Source organism: Chlorocebus sabaeus, chromosome 11, assembly GCF_047675955.1.
Source record: "Chlorocebus sabaeus isolate Y175 chromosome 11, mChlSab1.0.hap1, whole genome shotgun sequence".
In the NCBI taxonomy this organism is placed as follows: Eukaryota; Metazoa; Chordata; class Mammalia; order Primates; family Cercopithecidae; genus Chlorocebus; species Chlorocebus sabaeus.
Window position 1 is genome coordinate 114,805,426 of NC_132914.1, and position 18,743 is coordinate 114,824,168.

General features: G+C 46.1%; 1 protein-coding gene across 1 annotated transcript in view; it reads right to left on the minus strand.

The window, feature by feature from the left end:
- KSR2 (kinase suppressor of ras 2) overlaps positions 1-18,743 on the minus strand; it is a 515,890-nt gene that overhangs the window by 195,912 nt on the left and 301,235 nt on the right. The gene's annotated exons all lie outside the window — the stretch shown is intronic.

The window sequence follows — 18,743 nt, forward strand, 5'->3', positions numbered from 1 at the left end:
AGAAAATACACCTAGTCAATCAAAACATACACTCAACCAATCAGAAAACACACCAAAAACATGCCCAACCAATCAGATTGTACAGTGCTACAGGCGTGCAACATCCGAATGTCTGCCCTGCCTGTCTGTTTGCTGTCTTACTAGGCAGAGATAATGATACTTTGTCCATCTGAACAATTTCTAGTTTCCAAATGGTGATCACACACCTCCCAACAATCAACAGTTTTGTGAGGTAGGCAGATGACATCAATATGCACATTTGCCAGATGAAGAAACCAAGGCTCTGAAATGTTGAGCGATTTAACAAGAGCCATACAGCCAGGGGTAACAGCCCTGGGAGGAAAACCAAGATTTCCCAACTCCTGGCCCAGAGTTTTGCCTGCATCCTAGAGGGCTTCTAACCAACTCGACTGCAAGTTCACTGAGGCCAGGGACTGTAACGTACATTTATTTGACTCCTCCCTGATACTCAGTATCTTATTTTACATTTCAGATGTTCAATCAGTACTGATCGCTGCATTCAGATACGCTGTAGGGTGGGGCAATATCCAGCAGAAACCAATGAGGATTAAAGCTGACCTAAATCCAAACACCATACCACAGTATCAACAACCACAACACTTAGGTACTGCTTCCTATACAGCAGGCATACTGCTTAGGATCCTTTCATTTCATCCCAATAACCAATCCATGAGAAAGGGATATGATGTCCATTTTAAAGATGGAGAACCTGAGGCTTGGAGCTGGTAAGTAATACGTGGCAGAGATAAGATCTGAACCCAGGGTGTCCAACTCTCAACTGCCTGCCTGGCCAAAGCCAGGATGCCATGGCTTTGCCCTGGGAGTGGGGCTGAGTCTCTACTTGGTACCATGATTAACTTTCCCTAGAAGGCTGTGTGCTTCCTAGAGGAGTGTCAGGGGATGGGAGAAAAAAGAAACTCCTTTCCAGGGATCACTGGGGAATACAGCCCAACAGAAACAGAGAACTGAAATGGTTTTCTGTACAATGATGGAGACACAGCCCGCTAATTCAGGTCATGAACTGATCTGGCCTGGGGTTGGAGGAGTGCTCCTCAAAGTCTTTGAAGACAGGGACCCCACATTATTCATGCTTGCTCTAGTGAACACTGGTTGTCAGCCTCCCCAGCATTCATTCTCTCTTTTAAGCAAATGTCATGGTTAATACTGAGTGTCAACTTGATTGGATTGAGGGATACAAATTATTAATCCTGGATGTGTCTGTGTGGGTGTTGCCAAAAGAGATTAGCATTTGAGTCAGTGGGTTGGGGAAGGCAGATCCACCCTTAAACTGGTGGGCACAATCTAAGCAGCTTCCAGCGAATATAAAGCAGGCAGAAAAATGTGAAAAGGAGAGATGGGCCTAGCCTCCCAGCTTACATCTTTCTCCTGTGCTGGACGCTTCCTGCCCTCAAACATATGACTCCAAGTTCTTCAGTTCTGGGAATAAGACTGGCTCTCCTTGCTCCTCAGCTTGCAGACAGCCTATTGTGGGACCTTGCGATCGCATAAGTTAATATTTAATAAACTCATTTATATATATATATGTGTGTGTGTGTGTGTATATATATGTATATGATTAGACCCAAAAATGCTAAGGACTCTACTTTTAATAGTATAGAGAACACTGTAGAAGAGCCGTAATTGCTCTTCTCTGTATGTCAGATCTAATGGTGGGAATCACAGTCATTCAACTACAAAATTTAAATACGAGGGGAATAATTGGATCCCAAGGTGGCAAGGGCCAATGGCAGCACTCAACTGTCAAAGGTAAGGTGAGTGTAGCTACCACAATGGACAACAGAGGCACAGTGGCAATCAGAATACTCTGACTCTAAGTGAAGTAACTCAGGAATGGAAAACCAAACATCGTATGTTCTCACTGATAGGTGGGAGCTAAGCTATGAGGACGCGGAGGCATAGGACGCAAGGACTGATAGTCCTTGGCATGAACTGTTTAAAGAGTTATGCAAAATAAATGCATTTGAGACTCCTGATTCACTGCTTATGAAAGGCCAGGAGTTTAGTGACTATATACATAATACCTTTGACCAAATATGGAGAACCAAGGAACACAATGAAGCTGGTTGGCTGCTCCTAAGTTCAGTAGACAAAGCGATGAAATAAAATTATGAAAGAAATTATGAACTCAGGGATTCTGTCTCCCAGCTTCAAAAACAGATACTGAGCCTCAAATCTAGTAAGATTGCCCTGAGTGAGTCTTATCTCCTGTAGAGAAAGAGCTGAAATGGTAGAAAAACAGACACAAGCTCTTACCATGTGAGTGGCTGACCTGCAACGAAAGGTGCATGCACAGCCTCACCAGGTGTTTACTGTTAAAGTGAGGTCATAGACTGGAAAAAAATAAGACCCTGAAACTTGGAATGGGGATTTGTGGGAGGACCCTGATGAAGCTGGGGACACTGAATTTGTAAACTCTGATGGACCCTTTTTGCCAGAAGGAACAACTTCCCTATCCCCAGTAATGGCAACATCCCCTCCCCAACCAATGCTGCCATCAGCCTTTCCACCTTTGTCTGAGGAGATAAACCCTGCCCTGCCTAAGGCAACAGTCATGGCCTCCCCTAAGGCAGTTGCCAAGCAAAATAATGTTGATTCTCCTCAGGAGCCACCCCCAATACCTCTGTTTGCTTCTAGACCTATAACTACATTAAAGTCCCAGTAGGTCCCTGGAGGTGAGGTTGAGAGTGTGACCCATGAGGAGGTGAACTATGCTCTAAAAGAACTGTTTGAGTTCTCTAATTTATATAGACAGCAATCTGGAGAACAGGCATGGGAATGGATACTAAGGGTGTGGGATAATGGGGGAAGGAACACAGTTGGATCAGGCTGAATTTATTGATTTGAGCCCACTAAACAGGGACTCTGCATTTAATGTTGCAGCCTGGAGAGTTAAAAAAAAAAAAAAAAGGTTCTAATAGTTTATTTGCTTGGTTAGCTGAAATATGGATTAAAAGATGGCCCACTGTGAGTGAGCTGGAAATGCCTGGTCTCCCTTGGTTTAATGTAGAGGAAGAGATCCAAAGGCTTAGGGAGATTGGGATGGTGGAGTAGATTAGTCACTTTAGATCTACTCATCCCAGCTGGGAGGGTCCAGAAGATATATCCTTGACCAATGTCTTGCAAAACAGATTTGTGAGGGCAGCACCTACATCTTTGAAGAGCCCTGTAATTGCTCTTCTCTGTATGTCAGATCTAATGGTGGGAATCACGGTCACTCAACTACAAAATTTAAATACAAGGGGAATAACTGGATCCCAAGGTGGCAGGGGCCAAGTGGTGGCACTCAGCTGTCAAAGGCAAGGTGAGCGTAGCTACTGTAATGGACAGCAGAGGCAAAGTGGCAATCAGAATACTCTGACTCTAAGTGAAGTAACTCAGGAATGGAAAACCAAACATCGTATGTTCTCACTGATATGTGGGAGTTAAGCTATGAGGACACAGAGGCATAAGAATGATACAGTGGAGTTTGGAGACTCAGGGGCAGTGTGAGGGGGGGCGAGGGATTAAAAGACTACAGATATGGTGCAGTGTATACTGCTTGGGTGATATGCGCATCAAAATCTCACAAATCACCACTAAAGAACTTACTCATGTAACCAAATACCACCTGTACCCCAATAACTTATGGAAAAGATAAAAAATAATAATTAAAAAAAAATACTCTGACTCATGTAGATCTCTGGCATTGGCTAATTAATCACGGTGTTCCTAGAAGTGAAATTGATAGGAAGCCTACTGCATTCCTACTTAAATTATACAAACAGAAAATTTCTGGGTAGAATGGACAAAAGACTAATTTGAATTATTAAAAAAGAGAATCACAGTCCCTCAGTCAATTTCCAGACTTGAGCCAGTTTACAGACCCAGAACCCTTTGAATGAAGGGGAGGCTGGGTCCCTTGAGGAAGGACCCCATTATATTACAGACAATTTATGCAGTGAATCTTTCTCCCATCCTTCCCTAAGGAGACCTCCAGCCTTTTAACAGGCTAACTGTGCACTGGGGAAAGGGAGATGATCAGACATTTCAGGGACTACTGGACACTGGCTCTGAGCTGATGCATTCCAGGGAACCCAAAAACGTCACTGTGGTCCTCCAGTTACGGTAGGAGCTTATGGAGGTCAGGTAATTAATGGAGTTTTAGCTCAGGTCTGATGTACAGTGGGTCCGGTGGGTCTCCAGACTCATCTGTGGTCATTTCCCCAGTGCCAGAATGTATTATTGGCATAGACATACTTAGCAGCTGGCAGAACCCCCACATTAGCTCCCTGACTGGTAGGATGAGGACTATTATAGTAGGAAAGGCCAAATGGAAGCCATTAGAGATGCCCCTACCTAGAAAAATAGTAAATCAAAAACAACATTGCATCCCTGGAGGGATTGTGGAGATTAGTGCCACCATCAGGAACATGAAAGACACAGGGGAGGTGATTCCTACCACATCCCTATTCAACTCTCCCATTTGGCCTGTGCAGAAGACAGATGGATCTTGGAGAATGACAGTGGATTATCGTAAGCTTAACCAAGTGGTAACCCCAACTGCAGCTGTTGTACCTGTATCACATGTGGTTTCATTGCTTGAGTAAATTAACACATCTCCTGGTACCTGGTATGCAGCCATTGACTTGGCAAATGCCTTTTTCTCCATTCCTGTCCATAAGGCCCACCAGAAGCAATTTACCTTCAGCTGGCAAGGCCAGCAATATACCTTCACTGTCCTACCTCAGGGGTATAGAAACTCTCTGGCTTTGTGTCATAATCTTATTCAGAAAGACCTTGATTGCTTTTCGCTTCTGCAAGATATCACACTGGTCCATTGCATTGATAACATTATGTTGACTGGATCCAGTGAGCAAGAAGTAGCAAACACACTGGACTTACTGGTGAGACATTTGCATGCCAGAGAATGGGAAATAAATCCAACCAAAATCAGGGATCTTCTACCTCAGTAGAATTTATAGGGGTCCAGCGCTGTGGAACCTGTCGAGATATTCCTTTTAAGGTAAAGGATAAGTTGCTGCATTTGGCCCCTCCTATAGCCAAAAAGAGGCACAACGCCTAGTGGGCCTATTTGGATTTTGGAGGCAACACATTCCTCATTTGGGTGTGTTACTCCAGGGCATGTATCAAGTGACCCGAAAGGCTGCCAGTTTTGAGTGGGGTCCAGAACAGGAGAAGGCTCTACAACACGTCCAGGCTGCTGTGCAAAGTGCTCTGCCACTTGGCCATATGACCCAGCAGATCCAATGATGCTTAAGGTGTCAGTGGCAGACAGGGATGCCGTTTGGAGCCTTTGGCAAGCTCCCATAGGTGGATCACAGCAGAGGCTTCCAGGATTTTGGAGCAAAGCCCTGCGATCTTCTGCAGATAACTACTCTCCTTTTGAGAGACAGCTCTTGGCCTGTTACTAAGCTTTGGTGGAAACTGAACATTTGGCTATGCGTCATCAATGTGACCTGAACTGCCTGTCATGAACTGGGTGCCTTCTGACCCAGCTAGCCATAAAGTGGGTCGTGCACAGCAGCATTTCATCATCAAATGGAGGCAGCATATACGTGATTGGGCTCGAGCAGGTCCTGAAGGCACAAGTAAGTTACACGAGGAAGTGGCTCAAATACCCATGGTCTCCACTCCTGCCACCCTGCCTTCTCTTCCCCAGGCTGCACTGATGACCTCATGGGGAGTCTCCTATGATCAGTTGACAGAGGAAGAGAAGAGTAGGGCCTGGTTCACAGATGGTTCTGCACAACATGCAGGCACCACCCCAAAGTGGACAGCCCCTTTCTAGGACGTCTCTGAAGGACAGCGGTGAAAGGAAATCTTCCCAGTGGGCAGAACTTTGAGCAGTGCACCTGGCTGTGCACTTTGCATGGAAGTCAGAAATGGCCAGATGTGTGATTATATATTGATTCGTGGGCTGTAGCCAGTGGTTTGGCTGGATGGTCAGGGGCTTCGAAGAAGCATTATTGGAAAATTGGTGACAAAGAAATTTGGGGAAGAGGTATGTGAACGGAACCCTCTGAGTGGTCAAAAACCGTGAAGATACTTGTATCCCATGTGAGTGCTCACCAACGGGTGACCTCAGTGGAAGAGGAGTTTAATAATCAAGTGGATAGAATGACCCATTTTGTCAACACCACTCAGCCTCTTTCCCCCGCCACCTCTGTCATCGCCCAATGGGCCCATGAACAAAGTGGCCATGTGGCAGGAATGGAGGTTATGCATTGGCTCAGCAACATGGACTTCCACTCACCAAGGCTGACCTGGCTACAGCCACTGCTGAGTGCCCAATTTGCCAGCAGCAGAGACCAACACTGAGCCCTCAATATGTCACCATTCCTCAGGGTGATCAGCCAGCTACCTGGTGGCAGGTTAATGATATTGGACCTCTTCCATCATGGAAAAGGCAGAGGTTTGTCCTCACTGGAATAGACACTTACTCCAGATATGGGTTTGCCTCTCCTGCATACAACGCTTCTGCCAAAACTACTGTGGACTCACGGAATGCCTTATCCACCATCATGGTATTCCACATAGCATTGCCCCTGATCAAGGCACTCACTTTACAGCTAAAGAAGTGTGGCATGGGCTCATGCTCATGGAATTCACTGGTCTTACCATGTTTCCCATCATCCTGAAGCAGCTGGATTGACAGAATGGTGGAATGGCCTTTTGAAGTCACAATTACATCACTAACTAGGTGGCAATATCCCATCATCCTGAAGCAGCTGGATGAAAAAAAAAGTGGAATGGCTTTTTGAAGTCACAATTACACCACCAACTAGGTGGCAATACCCCATCATCCTGAAGCAGCTGGTGAAAAGAACAGTGGAATGGCTTTTGAAGTCACAATTACAACATGCACTAGGTGACAATACTTTGCAGGGCTGGGGCAAAGTTCTCTGGAAGGCCATGTATGCTCTGAATCAGCATCCAATATATGGTACTGTTTCTCCCATAGCCAGGATTCACAGGTCCAGGAATCAAGTGGGTGGAAGTGGCACTACCCACCATCACCCCTAGTGATCCACTAGCAAAATTTTTGCTTCTTGATCCCAGGACATTACGTTCTGCTGGCCCAGAGATCTTAGTTCCAGAGAGAGGAATGCTGCCACCAGGAGACACGACGATTCCACTAAACTGGAAGTTAAAATTGCCACCGGGACACTTTGAGCTTCTCCTACCTTTAAGTCAACAGGCTAAGCCAACAGTGTTGGCTGGAGTGAATGACCCAGACTATCAAGATGAAACCAGTCTGCTACTCCACAATGGAGGTAAGGAAGAGTACGCATGGAATACAGGAGATCCATTAGGGCATCTCTGAGTATTACCATGCCCTGTGATTAAGATCAATGGGAAACTATAACAGCCCAATTCAGGAAGGACTACAAATGACCCGGACACTTCAGGAATGAAGGTTTGTGTCACTCCACCAGCAAAAAAAACACGACTTGCTGAGGTGCCTGCTGAAGGTAAAGGGAATATAGAATGGGTAGTAGAAGGTAGTCATCAATACCGGCTATGACCACATGACCAGCTGCAGCAATGAGGACTGTAAGTGTCATAAGTATTTCCTCCTTCTTTTGTTAAAAACATGTTTGTGCATGTATACACTTGTACTAAGAAAGTATCTTCATTTTATTTCCTTTTCCTTTATCATGTGACATAAGATTTATTGTCTACATATCAGCATTTAAGTATTGTTAACTTTATGTAATAGTATTTGGGTTAGAGATCAGTATGTTTCTGGTTATATGGAGGATAGTTGTGGCCGGGCATGGTGGCTCACGCCTGTAATCTCAGCACTTTGGGAGGTCAAGGTGGGTGGGCCACCTGAGGTTGGGAGTTTGAGACCAGCCTGACCAACATGGAGAAAACCCACCTCTACTAAAAATACAAAATTAGCTGGGCGTGGTGGCACAGGCCTGTAATCCCAGCTACTCAGGAGGCTGAGGCAGGAGAGTCGCTTGAACCCAGGAGGTGGAGGTTGTGGTGAGCTGAGATTGCGCCATTGCACTCCAGCCTGGGCAACAAGAGTGAAACTCTATCTCAAAAAAAAAAAAAAATTTAACTTTTCCTTGCTCCTCAGCTTGCAGACAGCCTATTGTAGGACCTTGCGATCAAGCAAGTTAATACTTAATAAACTCCCCTTTGTGTGTGTATATATATAATAGGAGATATGTATATATATTTCCTATTTAGTTCTATCCCTCTAAGAGAATCCTGACTAATACAGCAAAATTCTCCATTTCTAAGCCCATAGGTTAGATCATGGCCCAAATAAAGCCAGTAAGTGTCCACCCCATTTCTCTGGCTCTGCTGATTTGTTCAGAGATGAGAATACAGTCAAGCCTGTGGATTCAGAGTGAATCTCAGATCTAAACAATCTTACTCTGCCACTATAGACTAGAATAGGGGAGACTGCTGGGGCCATATTGTCTCCACATAGAACATAAAAGTGAAGCCATCTTAAAGAAGAGCAGGGCTGAGAGATAAGAGAGTAAATCATAATATGAACAGAGCCCCTAGATCCAGCCATACCTGAAGCACCTGAAGCCTACACAGCCTATGGACCTTTTAGTTATATGTATCAATAAATTATCTTTATATTAAAAAAAAAAAACACTTAGGTTGGGTTACCTGTCACTTGTAACCAACCATGAATCCCAGTCACCGTCACCACCATGCAGGGATGAAGAGCTGCTTATTTTTCAATCAATGAAATGATTTCGGGGGCAGTTTTTCTTGGACACTTGCCTCCCTAGTCAGTTAAGCAGGAGAACCATCCATAAATCCAAAGACTGCGTCCAAATCCAGACACTTCAGTTCCTGCCTGGGTGATGCCAAGCCCAGCCAGTCCTGCAGCTCTGGAGGGCAACAAGTAGAATTCTTTGTCCTTTGCCATCTAGATCCTGAGTAGCTGAAGGTTCACAGTGCTGGACACAAAGTGAGTGCTCAAAAATGTTCATTGCTATCTATTCAAAATTATTGTGTGTGTACTAGCTCCACGCCAGGCACAGGGATGAGCAAGACTGATGTACTCACTGCCTTCATGGAACTGATATTAGAGGAATGAGGCATGAAACAAATTCTCATATAAGTACACATATACCTGCACATTGTGCTAAATGCTTCTAAAGAAAAGTATAGAGATGAGAAAAGGTGTAACTGATCTAACTTAGAATATCAGGCAACGCTTTCCCAAGGAAACCATAATTCAGACGGAAGTGATAATAATGAGTGGGCGTCCATTAGCCTAAGAGTTCATGTCAAGAGAGAGCATAGTTCATTGAAGGAATTCATGTGACAGGGCAGAGAGAGAAAAATGAAGCTAGAGAGAGTATAGGAGCCAGCCGGGGTCTGGTGTGACACATTAAGGATCTGGGCTGTAGACTATGAACAGTGGGAGATCGTGGTAGAATCTTATCTTAATTAGGGTGGACAGCCAGATTTTCACTTTCGGAAGATTACATCAATGGATTGGATTTGGGTCAAAGTGCATAGAGGACGATCCATTTGGAAACTATTGCATAGTTTGGACCAGGGTGGTGATGATGGAGCAAGAGATGAAAAAAAGTGGAAGGACAGAGGTCACAGTCTACATCCCACGAACCAAATCTGACCCTCCACCTGTTATTGTAAGTCAAGTTCTATTGAAACACAGCCACATCCATTTATTTTGGTATTGCCTCTGGATGCTTTGGGTGTTACAATGGCAGGGTTGAGTAGTTGTCACAGAAATCATACAGCCTGCAAGACTGGAAATATTTACTATCTGGCCTTTTACAGAAAAATGTTGCTGACCCCTGATTTAGAAGCCTCACTCAACACGACATGGAAGATGGGGCATCATGGAAGAGAAGGGTCAAAGTTCACGCCTAAATATAGGCTTACCCAGCTGGATAGATGGGCAAGATGGGGCTGCCAGAAGAGGATCAGGCTTGCTGGGGAGGAGGGTAAATCTGATTGAAACAAATCCAACCCCCGCTGCAACCCTACCACTTCATAGAAATGAGGTCAGGCCAAGTTATGTGCAGAAAGAGCGTGCAACCTGGTGTCTGACGGTGTTGTGGTTTTTAGTCTTGCCTCTGATGCACTATGTAACTGCTGGCCAGGAATTTTCCTCTCTTGGAACATCAGTTTTCTCATCCACAGAATGGGGATGCAGGGGCATGGATAAGGAATACGAATGCCTTGTGTACACTGTACGGTTCTATCGCATAGAGAAATCAGCTGATGTTTTGAAATCAGCTGACGCTCAAGAGAGGGGTTACTGAGACAAAGGCAGTAACACTCAGACACAGGTCCCGATGCGGGGAAATGGCATTGCCCACTCTGACAGCACATACCTGACCGAGGATCAGGACTTAACTCCAACAGACACAAATGGCTCCCTTGGTTTCTAACGCCAACCACTTAGCTACAAATTTTGTTTGCCACAACTCCTGGTGAGAGCAATCATAACAAAAGGTCTGAGGTTGTCTATTGCATGGTGAACCCAAACTGTTTTTGCTAGAGCAAGAACTACAAAATGTGTAGGCAGGGACAAGAGAAGACTGATGATAAGAACCCAGAAGTCACCTCTCATGCACACATACATACAGCTCACACCCACACATGCACACATACATACAGCTCATGCCCACATGCTTCAGCAGCCCTCCATACACACAAAAAGTGACACCATTTAAACAAAGACACGCTAACTTCCTTTGAACTTCTACCACCTTGTTGCTGAGCACTTGGAGTGGCAGCAGAGACTGCTGTCAACCCTCTTGATATAATGGAGAGAGCCATTGGTTGGGCATCAGGAGACTCAGGTTCAAGTCCCAGCTCTATAGCCCTGGGCAAGTCCTTTCTACTCTCTAGCCTCAGTTTCCCCATCTGTAAAACAAGGGGCTGGACTTGGTGATTTCTGAGGCCCTTTCCAGCTCTGACATCTATCCTAGAACAGAGATTAAAAATTGGGAGCCCCCAAACAAAATATAATCCACAAACCCGTGGAGTTATCCAATATGGGCTTATACAGTGTCAAAGGATGTACAATTGGGTGCTAACATTTTTCAAATGGGAGAGTTCTTGTAAAAGTCAGGATCTCCAACTTCTGAACAAATCAAACAATCTGGCAGCACAGCGCTGGGCCCACATCTCCACGGGGCCACACCTGCTGGGGCTGGAGAGCAACTGTTCCTGCCTCACCTCTTTCTTCTCTCCCCCACCTCAGGCTGCTACACTCGTTTCAGGTACTTCTTGGAACCCAGTAGGTATCTCAGAGAAAAAGCCCTGTTCCAGCTGGCATTTAAGGTGAAACTGAGACTTGGAACAGGTATTGACTTGCCATGATTATACAGATTGGCCCTGGTGCCGCCTTTCCTTATTCTTGTTTGGAAAATGAGGAGGAGGTCTGCGTTGGTTTCCTAGGGCTGCTATAATAAAATACCAAAAACTGATGGCTTAAAACAAGACGGGTTTATTCTCTCACTGTTCTAGATGCCAGAAGTCCAAGATCAAGGGGGCTCTTGATTTTCAAAGCAGGGTTGGTTCTTTCTGGAGGCTCTGAGGACAGCATGTCCTCATGCCTCTCTCCCAGCTTCTGGGGGCTCCGGCAATCCTTGGCGTTCCTTGGCTTGTAGACACATCGCTCCAATATCTGTCCCTATCTTTACCTGGTGCCATCCTGGTATCTCTGTCCAAATTTCCCTCTTCTTATGAGGACACCAGTCATACTGGACTAGAGCCCATCCTAATGACTTCATTTTAACTTGATCAACCTGCCAACACCCTATTTCCAAATAAGGGCACATTCACAGATATATGGGGTAGGATTTGGGCACATCTTTTTGAGGCCACAATTCAACCCATGACAAGGCCAAATCTACCTCATTAAACGGGTAGAAATGAACACACAAGAGGTTGAAAACTCCTTTGAAACATAAAGACATTTAATAGATACATCTGCAACGGAATCATGACAATTTGACACACGTGCAGTCCCTTAAGGCCCATTGCTTCCATCCAGGCTTTATCTTCTGTGTCAGTTTCTGGCACATTGAGAGAAATTTACATCTGGAATAACTCCCATCCCATCACAGAGAAGCACGAGGAAGGCTGAGGGCTGGGCTCCTGGCTTCCTGGAAATCCATGGGGCAAGTGTGCAGGGCACAGAAGGACCTTAAGTCTCCTGATCCTACAGAGTGGAGTTCTCTATAAAGACATGATATACTAAGAAAGGTTCAATGCCACTTATGTAGGCATCCTGCCAAGGACATCTAGCCTGAGTCCAGCCAGAAGGAAATATCGGGCAGACCCGAATTGAGAGATGTTCTATAAAGTAACTGACCCCTCCTCTTCAAAGAGGCCAAAGTCATACACAACAACAAAGAAGGCTGAGAAACTGTTCTAGCTTGCATAACTGCTAAACACAATATGTGACCCCAGATTCGATCCTGTACCAGAAAAAAAAAAATTGCTCTAAAGGATACTATTGGGGCGATAGATGAAATTGGAATCTGGCGAGATGAAAGTACTGATTCAATGTCAAGTTTCCTGAAAGTGGTAACCTACGGGGTTATGTAAGAGAGTATGCAGCCTAGTCCTAAATGGTTCACAAAAATTAGAGAAAGAGAAAGACAGAAGGAGAGAAAAAAGCAAATGTAGGAAAATGCTAAAAACCAGTGAATCTAAGTAAAGAGGGGCCTCGAACTTCCCTGTGTTGTTCTTGCAACTTTTCTGTAAATTTGAAATTACTTCAAAATGAAAGCTTTAAAAAAAAACCTGTCACATAACCCAGGGATTCTGAAATGCCAGCCTATAGAACTCCCTGGAGTGAAAGCTCAGATTACTGGACCTCTCCCCAGAACTTCTGATTCAATAGGGCTGGAGGGGAAGAGCAAGAATTTGCATTTCTAATAAGCTTCGGGATGCTGCTGCTGTTAGTGATGGTGGTCTGAAACACATTTTGAGAACCCCTGGTAGAACCTGGTTTAAATTGTGGTCGTGACCACCAAAATCACTAGGCAGAAAGAGTTAAGCTGGCTGCTTCTGGGAAGCAGGATTGGGGAGGGATAGTGCAAGAGATCAGTGCTTTTCATTAGGAACTGTTCTGTAGCGTTTTGTTTATTTCCAGGTTTATATATTTTAATGCCTGCAAATCATCTACATCCACCTGGCATGTAGCAGGTGGTCAGTACCCATTAAAAAACTGCTGGGACCTGAGTTTCTAAAAGATGCCAGGCAACGTGGTACCTCCTGTGTCTGCTGAGTCCTCAGGGGAAGAGGAGATGCCAGCACCTACCCCAGCTCATTTTTGGGGAGCAAAGCCCTTTGGGTAACTCCAATAGGATATCTACTTTCCCCTTGGAATTGGCACCACTGAGTCCGGTCAAACCCAAACTGCTCAAAATATCTTCCAATTCTGAGACAAGATTGTGGTTCAGTCAGCAAACTTCTGTCAAGACATGAGCCTCTCTTCCCTCTCTTCTGGGGGTAATGAACCTTGGCCTTAAGCCTCATTAAACCCCATTATATAATCACCCCCATCCTGAGTCTCTTTATAACCCTTCCAGTGGCTTTCCTGGGAGCAGGCAGTTCTGCTCCATCAGTCTTTATTGCTACCTGCTGCCTTCCTCGACAAACCAGGCTTCTGACTCAGCCTCAAGGTACACACAAGGCCAGGCTATCAAATGAGGGTCAGCTCTCTCTTAGCTTGTCCCCAGGACAAAGAGCAGGAGTTGCTTAGAGTAGGGATGAGCTGAGGGGCTGCCATCTTTCAAGACACCTCATGAAGGACAATATTTCATAAGACCCAGGGCTAGTGGGTACTCCAGCTGGTGTCATTAAGACCAAGATGGGGAAGTTCTGGAACCCATCAGTCACTTGTTCTCCTTGGTAGCTGCTGCCCTGAAGCTGCTGCACCTGGTAGCTGTGTTCTCCCAACCCCAAGCCCCACCCAGAGTTTCCAAAACCAGCATTCTTAGTGAGTCATGGGCAGCCAATAAAGAAACACCCAGAAAACTGCAGGTGGCAAAATTACTATGTCATTCTTCATCATCTACCAGAGATGTCCAGGATGGATGAGTCGCAGGAGCTTCCTGCAGCTTGTAATTTTGGCTCTGCAACTGCCTGGCCCCTACGGGGATGGCTACAACCTGGGACAACAGATCCCTAGAATAATCACAACAGAGTCAGGTGGAGCAGCAAAAGGCCAGTCAATGCAGGTGCTGCTTCCTAAGTGAGCACAGCACACTGACAAAGAGGCATCCTTTGAGCAAGGCTGTCACCCACAACACGCTCCCCCAGTGATGCAAGGGCATCGGAGAGAAAACTTGAGCATGCTCAGTTCCCTACCTGATGAGCAAGCAAGTTTTAATGAAGATGACATTGCAGTTTCACAACCTAGCATTGCAGAGTGGAAGATTCAAAACGATGGCAAACTTCACCTCTTTCCTGACCTTGTGACCTTGGGCCAACTGCTTAAACTCTCTCAGCCCCAGTTTCTTCATCTGTAAAATGGGGATAATAGTAGTACCTACCTTATAGAGGACGGTGGAGCTTAAATGAAATAATAAAAGTAAACTGCTTTGTGCAATGCCTGGAACATTGTCAACACAATACATGCCGATTGCTATTGTGACCATGGTTTTCATCATTGTTGCAAGCCACTTCATCATGTAACATATGGCAATAGCTCCCAAAGCCACCCTTTATTGAGACTCAGTGCTGTAAGTACCAATCTCCATGCTAGGGAATTTACATGCATTTCTCAGTGTATCCTCACTGCATCGTTGCTGGGTAGAAAATAGACTCAAGAGGTTGATTTGTCCAGTGACTTAACAGCATCCAGTTAATTGCTTTAAACCCGAAGTCACTTCTATCGGCCAGTAATGAATGATGACAATTATTTCTTCCATCTAGGTGGCACTCTTTCATTCTGAAGTCGGCTTTCTTTAGGGGATTTAAGACAGCCTGACCTTCACCAGCTGGGATCAGAGATAGAAAATAAGGAGCTCACAAGCTTGCAGACTGGTGGAGTAAAGATGATCCATTGGTGAAGAGCACCTAACCAAACCACCAGAGCATGGTGGCCCACCCAAACGCAACACAGTGTAAATACAGCAAGGGTGGAGAGAAAAGTCCACTGATCTCTATTTCTCTGGGAAGCAGGTTCATTTGAGTCAACATCTCCCATGGTGAACAGAAGCATCTGATGTCTTTTATACTAGCCCTACCTGAGTGAGGCTGTGAACCCCAAGGGCTGGTGAACCTTGGAGACAGATTCCTCCATCAGTGAAGGCTCCTGCCATTCCCCTCCCTCCCTTTGCCCACTTGCCACTCCCAGGCCAGGGGACTAGGGTAAGCCCCAAGAAGGTGAAGTCCTTCTCATGCCCCACTCAAGGTGGCTGGGCACCCTGAGGTTGTGAGGCTCGGCCACACTACAGCCAGATCTGCCTAATGCTGTCCCCAGGCATTACCATCATGGGGGAACAAGATGGCGTGTCACCGCCCTTCACAGTGCAGACCAGAGCCAGAGCCGACAGTGACAAACAGGCAGACAGACTGAGCCGGGCATGGATGCAGCCCCAGGGGCCCCCTTGGCTGGGTCAGCAGGAGGAAGGCTGCCACCAGGGCCCAAAAGCAGGGAGTTCTCTTCTGAAATTCACAGTGGCGGGGAAATGGGAACGCTTACAAACAAGGAGGAGCCAGTAGCTGTGTTCTCCCAACCCCAAGCCCCACCCAGAGTCCCCAGAACCAGCATTCTAAGTGCATCAAAAGATTTGCCTAGGAAAACTCAGTGGGTAGACCTCAGAGTCACTGAAATGGACCCTCAGGGAGTGCATACCCCTGGGGAAACTGAGACCCAGACAGAGAAAGGAACTTGCTGCATTGAAGTGATACAATGCAGGCTAGATTGCATGTGGATTCAGAAGGGACCCCACGGACAAGTTCATGCACCATTCTGAGCCTCAGTTTCTTGATCTGTAACATGGGAATTCTACCACCTGCCTCACAGACTGGGGCGAGTCTTAACTGAAATAGTGCAGCTGACACACCAGGCAGAGACAGAGGCCACACATGCAACGGGCAGCAACACTGAAATTCCAACAGAGAGCATCTCATTTCCCAGACTGGAACCTGCCGCACCACACCAGGCTGCCTCTGTTTCTGTTACTTGTTAGAATCAACAGATAGGGAACTGGTCCCTGGGGTTTCAGCTAATAGTTGGGTTACACACTCATTCTTCCACTGAGACTCAAATGCTATCTTCCTTCTTTCTGGGAGATCAGAGAGAAACTTCTTTGCACGCAAGAACCAAGACTGTCCAAGGTGCAGTTGTGCTCCTGGTGCCTCTTACTGCTAGGAGCTGCCTTTTAATTAAGGACTTTGCTCCTGTCCACAGGCAAGCAGAAAAGCTTTTTCTCTTAGGTGGAGACCAGGGCAGGAACAAAAAGTTAGAAGCCACAATGAATCCTCAAAAACTCTTTGGTAGGGACCGGGGCTCAAATGTTCAAATCCATGGTGGTTTTTTTGGGGTTTGTTTTTGTTTGTTTGTTTTTGTTTTTTCAAAGCAGGAGGGAGATGTTTTTACTCTGGCCAAAACTAAAATGCAGAGCAGTGGTCAAACCCCTGGAGGGGGCCCTGCTGACATTTACTCATAGGATGGCGATGACCAAGGACAGATGGCTGCTAGAGGCAGCCACCCAGAGTCATGCCAAGGCAAATGCCAAGCACTTACCCATTGGCACCCGGTAGCTGTGTTCTCCCAACCCCAAGCCCCACCCAGAGTCCCCAGAACCAGCATTCTAAGTGCATCAAAAGATTTGCCTAGGAAAACTCAGTGGGTAGACCTCAGAGTCACTGAAATGGGCCCTCAGGGAGTGCATACCCCTGGGGAAACTGGGCCTTGGGTAAGTGGGGAGGGGGAGTAAACTGCAAGGCATTTAGCCACAGAAGCCCCAAATTAACCATCAGACCACAGGCTGTAAGTGCTTCAAGAATAAAACATCATCATAAAAGCCACCATTTATTATGAACCTACTGTGTGCCAGGAACTATGCAGAAGGCTTGGCATGCATGAGCTTATCTAATCCTCACAACTATCTACAAGGTGAACCTCTTATTGTCCCCATTTTACAGATGAGGAAACAGGTTCAGAGGCTTTGAACTCACTTGAGGTCACGCACAATTGCTTAAAAGTAGAATAACTGGGGTTCAAACCCAGGCATCTGTTCCTGGTCGTGACATCTGCCTCATCTGGCTGTTGCTACACACTGGACATGTCACTATCATGCTTTTCTTCATCCACGCTCATGCAGCCACTCTCTTTGACTACCACGCAGGCCCACCTTCATGAAGGGTGCTCTCTCTGGCAGTGATTTCTCTGGACAAATTAATAAATTGGCTTTCTGGTGTGGACCTGTGAGTCATGGGTGCTATTTTAGTTTGCTCGATTTGGAGCCTGCCTAACCTGGGCACTGAGACAAGGCAGTCTCTGGATTGACCCCTATATGATGTCCACATGGTTTATCAGTCTACACCCTCAGCTGACTCCTACCATGGATGCGCCATATACACCCGTGGGCTATAAACCAAGCTCACCACCCAGGCCCGAGCCTAACCATCTAGCTGGATGTTGGATATTACATGTGCCTTTTTTTCCAGGCAAGAATTAATAGATCTTGTCAAATTCTCAACATGTAGGAACCCTTATGTGAAAGTAATGAAGAAAATCCCACATGTAGAGAAAGGCATTCTGCTGCCTATTTGAGCCGTCATGGTTATCAAATGATGCGTGATGTGTTAGAAATAACCGAATTCAAATCCCAGCTCAAATACTCAACACCTGTGTGACGTTGAGCAAGTTCTTTGACGTCCCTGGGCCTCAGTTTCCCCTTCTGTACAATGGGAATAATCCATCTGCACGAGGGATTGTTGCAAGAACTAAATGGGGCCCTGCCTGTGAGTGATTAGCATGTATCAGTGCTCAATGAACATGTCTCATCATTTCTCAGAGCAGCAGCACAACGTGCACAGCCTGTGGCTGAATTAAGGGCCAAGGGTTATGTCTTCTACATTCTCAGAGCCCTTCCTTTTCTTGAGCAATCAATCAATAAAAGTTGTTGTCTTGGCTGGAGGACTGGCTGGGCTTTATTCAGGGGGGTGCCCCTCTGACCATGTCTGTGCCTGTTCGGCAAATCGGGCCTCTGGGTAGAGAAGATTAAACACCTTCTGAAACCTCAGCCCTCCATCACCAAAAAGTTCCATTTCTGCTCCAAGTAATAACCACCCTGTCTCCAGCAGAAATTCATAAGAGCAGAGAGTAAACCACCCCAGGCCATGCTCAACCCCATTTGAACCCAAATACATCTTTGAAATGGAAAGGTTATATATGTTGACCTGAGTGGGGAAAAAAATACAAAACTGAATCATAGATGCCTTAGCCACAGCGGCCAAGAAAAGTCCTGTAATCAGGCAGATGAGAGACAGCGGGGAGGAGGGAGAGAGGGGGCGGGTGCTTCCCTGAATGCTCGCTTGCTTTCCTCTATCTTTCCTTCACACCTGCAGGGGAAAGAACGGGAACCAGGGACCAATGACAACACCCAGTCAACCTCCCCAGCGTCAATGATGCCCCCCTCCAAAACCATCCAAATGGATGTGAGTGGCATAGGCAGATGTTGGAGGGGGGAGCCATGGGCAGAGCATGG